Source organism: Xyrauchen texanus, chromosome 12 (assembly GCF_025860055.1).
Source record: "Xyrauchen texanus isolate HMW12.3.18 chromosome 12, RBS_HiC_50CHRs, whole genome shotgun sequence".
NCBI classification, from domain to species: domain Eukaryota; kingdom Metazoa; phylum Chordata; class Actinopteri; order Cypriniformes; family Catostomidae; genus Xyrauchen; species Xyrauchen texanus.
In genome coordinates, this window is record NC_068287.1 from 18,904,809 (window position 1) to 18,915,305 (window position 10,497).

The 10,497-nt window shown below is 32.9% G+C and overlaps 1 protein-coding gene across 2 annotated transcripts in view; it reads right to left on the bottom strand.

Annotated features, from left to right (window-relative positions):
* Positions 1–4,053, bottom strand: part of LOC127653289 (caspase recruitment domain-containing protein 11-like) — a 45,265-nt gene extending 41,212 nt beyond the window's left edge. For both annotated transcript variants that reach the window (XM_052139933.1, XM_052139932.1), the window contains exon 1: positions 3,933–4,053. The gene's annotated coding sequence lies outside the window, so the exon portion shown is untranslated. The remainder of the gene's footprint in view (positions 1–3,932) is intronic.
* Between the last annotated feature and the right edge of the window lie 6,444 nt (positions 4,054–10,497).

Consider the following 10,497-nt stretch of genomic DNA (forward strand, 5'->3'; position numbering starts at 1 on the left):
AATGCTAATCAATCAAATCAATGACAAAAATATGTGGCTGTTTCAAAATAAACATAATTAATCCATTGTTTTGGGTTGAAGGAGGAGTCGGCACATTCCAGCTGTGATACAATCGCTTAGAATCGGACACCATTTCCAGCAAACACTAACAATTCCACCTTTGTCAGATAGGATGCCATGCACATGAACCTAAAAGCCAATCTGATGGCATTCGAATAACAGAAAGAGGAGCTTTCTTCTGCTCTCTACAGTCAGGTGTAGCGTGTGTTTGACATGGAATGCTTTTTCATGTGTATTTGTGGAGTCTTAAGGAATGGGAAGCTGTGCTCAAACGTTTCTAAATAGAATTTTGAGATGAACATCAAGATGCAGGTCATTTTAATCTCATTAACAAAAAGAAGAAAATGCTCATTGACGAAGGGTTTTTTGATTTTGTCCAAAATAACAAATACGAGATGAAAAAGACACATTGTGACAATGATTAAGTGATTTTATTAAAACGTTGATGAAAATATGACTAGAAAAAAGGAATACTGCAAGATATTAACAGAAGAAGGAACATCTAGCAAAACATCTATTTATAGAAGCAGATATTAGATATTGGTCATATAATCCAATAATCCAGTTTGTTGGGGATTTCCTCGAAAATTAATAACAGTCTAAAGCATGAAGAATTCAGAATACAGTAGGCTGACTTCTAAAGAGTAGTTTAGTATATTCATTATATGCTTTTTTTTTTTTCTTTTTTTATAGTTTTTCAAAAAAAGAACAGTTGTAGAGAATGCTGTATTTATCTTTTATGTTTGATAGATGTTTAAAGGAATATTCTGGGTTTAAAACAAGTTGAGCTCAATTGACAGCATTTGTGGCATAATACTGATTACCACAAAAATGTATATGACTTGTCCCTCCTTTTCTTTAAAAAAAAAAAAAGAAAAAAAATCTGTGTTACAGTGACACATTTGCAATAGAAGTGAATGGGGCAAATCCATAAAGTAAAAATAATGTTTTTAATCATTGTTTGAAAATTATAGCGACGAGACTTATGTTAACGACAATATTCATGTTAACCTGATTTCTTAAAAAATCACTTACTAACCTTTTCTGTTTAAAAGTTAGAAAATTGTACAACTTCCTTGCCATGAAGGTGTAATGTCAACAAACCCTATAAGACTGTAACAATGAAGATCTAAACAACTTTACAGCTAAAATAATACATGAGTTTTAAATGAAGAATTAAAGTGCTTTTATTAAATTATAAGCTTCACGTGTCTGCCTTTTAAACCCTCCAAAAATTGCCCCATTCAATTCCATTGTAAGTGCCTCACTGCAATTTCAATTTTTGCTTTTTTTATAGAAAAAAAAATGTCAGTCATATTTTTTCTTTCTTTTTTTTTTTTTGTAATCTGTATAATGCCAAATACTGTTGATTGAGCTGAATTTGTATTGAACACAGAACATTCCTTTAAATAAAGGAAATGTTTGTAAATTTTTTCTTCATGTTTGATCGGTTACATTTTGACACAAGTTTTTGCCATTTTACACATTATCAAGCCATTTTATTCAGAGTGAAACTAACCAAAATGTATGAATATGACATGACGAAATATTGACTCATTTTAAAAGGACATTTTCGTCAAAAGACTATATGATTAAAACAATTATTTGTATTTATTTAATTAACACTGGCTGCAGGATATTTTCTCTGTTCATATATAGTTTGAATATCATACTAATTGTTTAATTTTGTTTTATTTTGAAGGGACAGGTCACCCAAAAAATAAAATTCAGTCATCATTAATTATTCCTTTAAGTTTAAAAGTTGTAAAGTTTCAAAAACTTCTTTTAGCAACATAACAAATGTCTGGCACAGTTGTGAATGGTTACAAATATTTTGTCCAAAAAATGCCTGTATCCTGTGACACTATAATTTAGTGTTTGAACAGTAAATGATTCATTGGACTATATGGTGAATATATTTTGTACTTCAGATCATACGATATATCAGAAACACCATAGTGTCTATTGGTTTGTTGAATTTTGTTTCTGTTAACAAGTATAACGCATTGTTTATTTTATTCCAACTTAAATATCACTGATGTTTTACTTCCATTTATTAAACTGTATAATCTTATACACGCGTAATAATAATGATTATTAGTGATTACATTAATAGCTATTATATGATATTGTCTAATTTTGTTGTTATTATTATGTTTATGACAGGGGGAAAATTCTTAATGAGGCAGTCTTACTACATGTTTTATTTATACATAATAACAATGATTAGGCTAGTTTATTCCTCTGAATTATTAATCACTCTGCCAGAGATTTTGCATGCATCATTTGAATCAACTCATTAATGTCCCAAAACAGATCAGAGACTGCATTACTGTTTGGCTATCCACAACAAAGTAAACTCCAGTTTGAGTTTTGTTCTTAGTCATCAGTTAGTCAGTCAGAACTATGCAATTAGACAAAATGCCTTTTCAAAACATTATTGAGCTTAGTCTACCTGCAGATCTCTAACAGGGCGGACACACCATGACTACTGAGAACATTTACAACTAATCCAGTAGAGTAAGCTGAAAGGGAATGCATTTCAAGTTTGAAAAGGATTCTCCTAAAACCGTTGCATTGTGAAAGTAAGCATGCCATGACATGCTGTTTAATTTGTTAGGCAAAGCTGATATAAGATATAGGGCATCTGGTAAACTGATATAGTGGATCCTTGTCTAATCCATCTCTCAACAGTCATGTGGTATCTTCACACCATGCACAACTCACAATTGCATTCACAGTTTAAATGAAACAAGGACTAATAAGGTTTCCATGTTAAAACAACGCAAACATATATCAACTCACAATACAGATGGTAAAAAATGCACATTTACTGTGAACTTCTCAACTATGGACATGTTCCAGTACGTTTGACAAACAGAAACTGCCCAAAAACCTTGTCTGAATTTTGAACAGTTGATCTATTATTATTATTATTTTTATCATATACAGTTTCCAATCAAACTTATTTATGTGAAATGTTTAGCTTGAAAAGTGCACTTGGGCTATCTTTAGTCAATTCTACTTGGTTTGATATCTTCATTTAAACATTTACAGTATTGTTGTGACTTAAGTGTCCAAATACTTTATCTGTTTAGCATGTACCAAATAAATAAATATAAAGCACACAATGAATTCCACAGCATCTCAACTTTGCATTTCATTTTAGACAATGCATTTTTACAATAATCAGAATTTCCTGTATCTAAGTGGCTTAATGGTGTCAGATTAATGGTAGTGTAATGAGCTGTACATGATCCCTTTATGTGTGTTCAGAGCAAGCAAAAACACTAGTTTCTCATCAGTCTTTTTACTAGGGCATGAATCAGACATTGAGTTCATAGTGTTGAAACTGCAAGATCAATTCATTACATCCTATTCTTTGGCTATTAAACATGTAATGGAGGGTGAATGACTAATACTACTAAATGGAACTACAGATTTTATGAGTACGGTCATCAAAATATGCTCAAATTACTCTTAATCCCTGTCTTCTCTAAATAGCACTAACTAATCTGTTCCATCAGTTAAAGGGCGCGTGTAACATGCACGAGAAGGCGCATTGAAAGTTACTTCAATACCTTAATTCTTACTCGCTGTACTTACATACACTTACATACAGTAAAGTATAGCCTACACATATAGACCACCAAGTACAATAATACTATCACTATAACTTTTTGGTAATAGCCTATATACTATTATAAACTGACACAAATCAATTTTATACGTGTGTCGGACGCGCGAGGTGCCTAGAAAATTTGCGATCAACTTTCTTCGGCTCTAAAGTTACGCAGAAGCCCTCACCTTACTTTGATCGTTCATGTAAGTGAAAATGACTTCCTCTTTTTCTAAAGAATAAAGTATTTTACCTGTAAAAGATAACTTCCTGGTGATTAATTTGACATATCCATTATTGTCCCTTGAAGTCTTCGGTGTTAATAACAGCTGAATTCTGTCGCAACAGCTCGTGATACTCCCTGAGTAATTCCACCTGCAGCTGAATTGTAGCTGTCAATCAGAGAGCTACTGGCAAGAGTGGGCGGAGTTATTGGAGGACGTCGCTATATAAACTCAAAGCGGCGAAGACAAACTTGCGAACAACAGTGCAAGCAGCATCAACTACTTACAGTGTAATGTAATATGTTTCCCAAAAGATACAATCGAAGTAACGGTTTAAACCTTTATGTGCTCTGTAAATGAGAGAGATATTGTTCGTGAGAAAAATAAATAAATTAGATTGAATCTATATGAGTAATACTGATGTATAGAAACAAAAGAGTAGCCTAACATTGTATCGTAAATACATGTTCTTAGACTAATATAGTTTCAAAGCAGCAGAGCAAATGTAAGGCAGCAGCACAGCAACTTCAGCATTTATATATTACAGCTACTATTTGATATATTAATTATATAATTTTAATTTTTATATAGAGATAGTCAGGGTTGGGAGGGTTACTTTGGAAATGTATTCCACTACAGATTACAGAATACATGCTGTAAAATGTCATTTGTAATGTATTCAGTTAGATTACTCAAGGTCAGTAACGTACTCTAAATAGCCTACTTTGGATTTTTTTTCACTTATTTTGACTATAAAAACTCAGTAAGGCAAAATACACATGTTAAAATACATTCTCTGAAAAACATAAATATTTTATGCAGTGCTGTTTCTAAAACAAGATGAATCAAATTTATCTATTTTTTAGATATTTTAAGGAAAACAATACAAAAAGTATTATCAAGAATATGATTGTTGCCCTGATATCAAAGTCTTACTAGAAATTATGATCCAACAGGAATTTTCTTGATAAAAAAATATGATCGTGTTTGGTAACATGTGCATTTAAACTAGAAATATTATTTTAGCTTAGCATAAAGCTAACAATTTACACAAGATTTATTTATATTTCTTCTGCTCCAAACTTACTTCAAACATACTTCTCTGTCTGCTCGTATGAATGTAACACATCATAAGAAAGTGTTTAACCACTGTTCAAATGCATTTTAGATCACATCATTTATATGCAGAAATGTTTTCCTCTGAAAGGACTAAATATTAAATGAAACAAATGACAATAAAATGCAAAGTAATCAGTTATCCAAATACTTTTTGAATGTAACTGTATCATAAATACCAATGATTTAAATTGTATCTCTAGTGGAATACAGTTACTTATATTTTGTAAGTCTGTTTTAGATCTTTTGATCTGGAAAGCATCACAATCTGCTAAACATCTTAAAAAGATCAGATTTATGTACATTCCAAATCATAAACATCTCAAAGACATGTGCAGAATGTCTAATAGACATTTGAAGATTAGCAAACAACGTAAAATAGACGCCTTCCATATTCAATCACACACACACACATCTAATAGACGTCTGGGATACATGTGCTATCAGGGATATATATAGGCTAGAAATAAATATAATTAAATATGTCTTTATGTATTCATTTTTGCAAATTGCAACATAACACAGCAACTTAAGCAAATAAATAAATTGAATGCATAATATTATAAGAAAATCGAATTATTTAATATATAATAAATAGTATATATTTGTGCATCAATATAATTATACTATAAATATAATGTTGTATATATATATATATATATATGTGTGTGTGTGTGTGTGTGTGTGTGTGTGTGTGTGTGTGTGTGTGTGTGTGTGTGTGTGTGTGTGTGTGTTAATGCTTACAGTTTTGTTTTATTCATATTACATTGTAATAACATGTTGATGTGATAATATTGTCTAAGACAGTGTAGTCATCTATATGCATTGCCACAGCTTGCTGCTGTTATAATGAAATACTGAATTAATAAACTCATTTGCTTATGATTAAGACTAAAATATGCATAATTTTGTGAACATTTGTGTGATGCAAATTTTAATCACTCTAACGATTGACTTAATAGCTAAGTCATTAATACATTTCTGAAAGCTTTGTGGTTCATCTTAAATCAGTAACCATTAAAGGTGCAAAATGATCTGTCTCAAGATAGTTTTGAAAAGATCTGTCCTGATGGACTAAATGATCTGTTCTGTTATTATGTTAGACTTGAAGCATCATGACAATACTGTAAAGATGTAGCTGCCACACAAATTTATATATATATATATATATATATATATATATATATATATATATATATATATATATATATATATATATATATATATACCTGTTTGGCATAGGAAACTGTTCCTTACTCCAGGTTTTGACAAATAGTTCCAACATGAGCTCAGTGACAGTGACACAGAACATGCAAATATATTCCCCGAAACATTTGTTTATGGAGACAGTTGCATGTCACACTGTGGTTGCAGAGTGACTATGTTTTACTAGAGTCTTACTCTATACTGAAATGAGAAGAGCAATAATACATTTAACTTGATTCATACAAATTAGTCTCAATGAGCAATGTTACACTAGATCATTGCTGACAAGGAGATGTTTTATTTGAACTGTGTATATACTTTTTGACTGTCAGTAATAATGGAACCACAAGTCAGACAGAAACTAAAAGTTTGCAAAAAATATATTAAAAAAGAAATCCTCTCTGATAGCCTAATTAAATAACCCATTGCATAGACTTTGGACATGTTAGGTAAATATACTGTACAACAAACATGACTACATTTCATATTAAAGACCCTAATCCAGACATCACAGATGTTTGACGCTTATCAGCAACAAGTTCACCTACTACAGAAGGCGGTCAATGAGCTAAAGAGTGTGCCCTCCAGTGGCAAAATACAGAGGAACTATATTAACTTTAAAATTCAGCTAATTTTGTTGTATTCTTTGTTAAAAGTTATTCACTTGTACGTCTCACAATGTGAAACCTTCTCTCCATTTTTTTTTTTTATGGCAACTGTTGCAGGTTGGCATTCTGCTGCTCAGAAGTAGCCTTGTTATCTGCTTTTACAAAGTGAAGATAAATGTTTTTTCAATTGAAATGTTTACAAGGGAAAAAAGAAAGAAAGGAGATAGATGGGGGGTTATCACATTACTAATTGCTTTACATTTAAGTTACTTTCTAAAACACTTTTCCGCCCAGGGGCGGAATGACCATAGGGAAAAACAGGACTTTTCCCGGTGGGCCGGCCACAAATGGGTGCCGAACGGGTGGCAATAAGCTGAAACAGGCTGCTGTGTTATGGTGATCGGGCAACGACTGTCTGAAGAGGGCCGCAAAATTGTGCCTCGATATGCCGAAGAGGGCCACGATATGCAGAAAAGGACAGTGACACCCCCACAACTTTTGGCCCGATTCTATGTCAAATCCAGGGCAGGTTTCTCTTCCCTGTCCACCCGTGGTTCAATTCAACAAATTCTAAATAATCTCTATATTTCTTCCTTGTTCATTGATACACACAAGTCAAAAATGTTTTACCATAAATTCCACATAATTTTTTTTTCAGTGTGCATGACGTGTAGATAAAAATATGTTCAAAAATATGTTTGCAGTTCTATGTGCAACCTGCACACCCCAAGAATGATACAACATTATCTCAAAGCATGTGTGAGCACCTTACAAGTTTATTTAAATGAAAGCACATTTTTATGTATATGAGGTGCTTGATTTAAGGCAGCAAAGTTTCCTGTTGATCACTGGCAGTTTAATAACCAAATAGATGAATATATTATTAATGAAAAATGACATTACTGAGTTCCCAATCACCAGACACACTACCACACATATTAATGTTAATATTTACATAATTTCAGGTAACTGCACCATTTTGAGCCATTAGAGGAAAACAAATAACATTTTGTTTTTTCATTAAACCGATAAAGCTGTCCTTAAACCATTATACAGCTCGATACATTTCAAGGCATTAACCTGTAATCATATTTGTTTTGATCATAACATTACCAGACGTCATATAGATCAGATAATAAATTGCTTTAAATAAAAAGTCTCCATTACAAAGAGACATAATGGCCCCTGGCACTAGATGTGTCCATAAATTTCTTCAAAAGTGGGTAAATCGATTAAAATCAGTCTCAATGAGAATGTAAAGATTTAAGAACAGCAGCATCTCTGATCAGTTTAAAATCTCATTCTGGATGACTTGCTATTTTATTCTCAGTCACTCGTGGTCTAACATAATATATTAATGTAATCAAAAAATAATGTCTCATCTGATCTATCTATTAGATTGCCAGGGACAAGGGCAAAATTAATTTATATACACCCTGTATGTATTTGTGCTCCCTAAATACAGTATCTAATTAGGTGAGTCCCTAAGCCCTGAGCCACATTTAGGTAAATGTTTCTAATCGCAGACCTAAAAAAAGCCACTTATCAATGGAGAGGACTTATTAAGGCTCTGAAAGCAATTTTCATGTTCAATCTCTCTTTCTCATTTTCATCCGCCAGCACTGTTCGGTCATATCCATTAATAACTGCGGTTTGACTGTGAATCAATTTCCGTGCCTCACTGCTGAGCAAAAGCAACAATGAGCCTGAAAATGGCAACAAATGGTCTGGTTATTAATGGCAGTGGAAAGCATTGTGTTTGCCTTCTCACAAAGATGGGTGCCCACATGGGTGTGGGTGAGAGGGATGCAGAATCGACCTGTGTCCTCATTAGAGTTATTTAAGACAGATTCACACACGTACACACACACACACACACACACACACATGTTGGTGCAGCTATCCTTATGAGGACTCTCCATAGACATAATGATTTTTATTCTGTACAAACTATAGATTCTATACCCTAACCCTAACCCTACCCCTAAACCTAACCCTCACAAAAAACTTTCTGCATTTTTACATTTTCAATAAAACATTGTTTAGTATGATTTTTAAGCGATTTGAATTATGGGGACAATAGAAATGTCCTCATAAACCACATTTATAGCATAATACCCTTGTAATTACTAATTTGTAACCTAAAAAAATGTTCTCATAAACCACATAAACAAGCCCACACACACACACACACACACACACACACACACACACACACACAAACACCAACCATGTTGGGTTTTCATGTTTTATCCTCTCCATAGACATAATGGTTTTTATACTGTATAAACATTATATGCACCTGAGCTAAATTTAAGTGTCATAGTAAAGGGTCTGAATACTTATGTCAATGTGATATTTCAGTTTTAATAAAACTGAAAATTTTTTAATAAACTGGCAAAATTATCAATAATCTGGTTTTTGCATTCTGAGATTATATTCTTCTCACCACAATTGTACAGAGTGGTTATCTGAGTTACTTTGTCAGCTCGACCATTCTCTGTTGACCTCTCTCTTCAACAACACATTTCCGTCCACAGAACTGCTACTCACTGGATGTTTTTTGTTTTTGGCACCATTCTGAGTAAATTCTAGAGACTGCTGTGCGTGAAAATCCCAGGAGATCAGCAGTTACAGAAATACTCAAACCAGCCCATCTTGTAATCAGATAACAGCTACAGTATGTCACATGACCAGTTCATTTGGCCAAAACTAGGTTAAAGTCTATTTCTGTTTATTGAAGGCTATTTCAATAAAAATCATAAATCTAAAATTAATTAAGTATATTTAATAATCATAATAATAATAATAATAAATAAGTAAAAAGCCAGAAAAAACAAAAAGCTAAAATGTAAAATGTCAAATGTAGGCTAAAGCACATAACTGGTAATCAGAAGGTCACTGGTTCGAGCCCCACAGCCACCACCATGGTGTCCTTGAGCAAGGCTCTTAACTCCAGGTTGCTCCGGGGGAATTGTCCCTGTAATAAGAGCACTGTAAGTCACTTTGAATAAAAGCGTCTGCCAAATGCGTAAATGTAAATGTAAATATCGCCACCTACTGGGCAGGGCAGAGAATTTACATGAAAGGTACACTCAGTACATTTTTCCTCATTTAAAAAGTTTTTCTTCAACATAAATAAATTGTAATTTTGAAACATACATCTAAAATCATGACTACATGAGATGCTCCAGTCATATCAGTAACCTCATCAAATCTGTTTTATTCTACATGGAGAGGGTCTCCTCATGGGGGCTGCCATGTTAGAATTACATGATCAGCCAAATATTACAAGTTTAATCTCAGAAACTGCCCGTAATTTGGACAGTTTCACTCATGGATAAAACTAATCATGACTGACTGTGAATAGTACATTTCTACAATGACTTCAGTAACTGAAAACTGTTGTGTTTGAATAATGCTGCATCCATGCCGCTAGGTCTCAGTGTAAGACAACATCAACAAAAACGTACTGAGTGCACCTTTAAAAAAGGAAATAAATATTAATAATTTAATCACCCACACCTATCATGTCACCTCTTAAGATATAGATTTAACCACTGAAGTCATTTGGATTACTTTTATGTTGCCTTATGTGCTTTTTGGAGCAATTTTGGTACCCATTCTCTTGAATTTTATGGACCTACAGATCTGAGATATTATT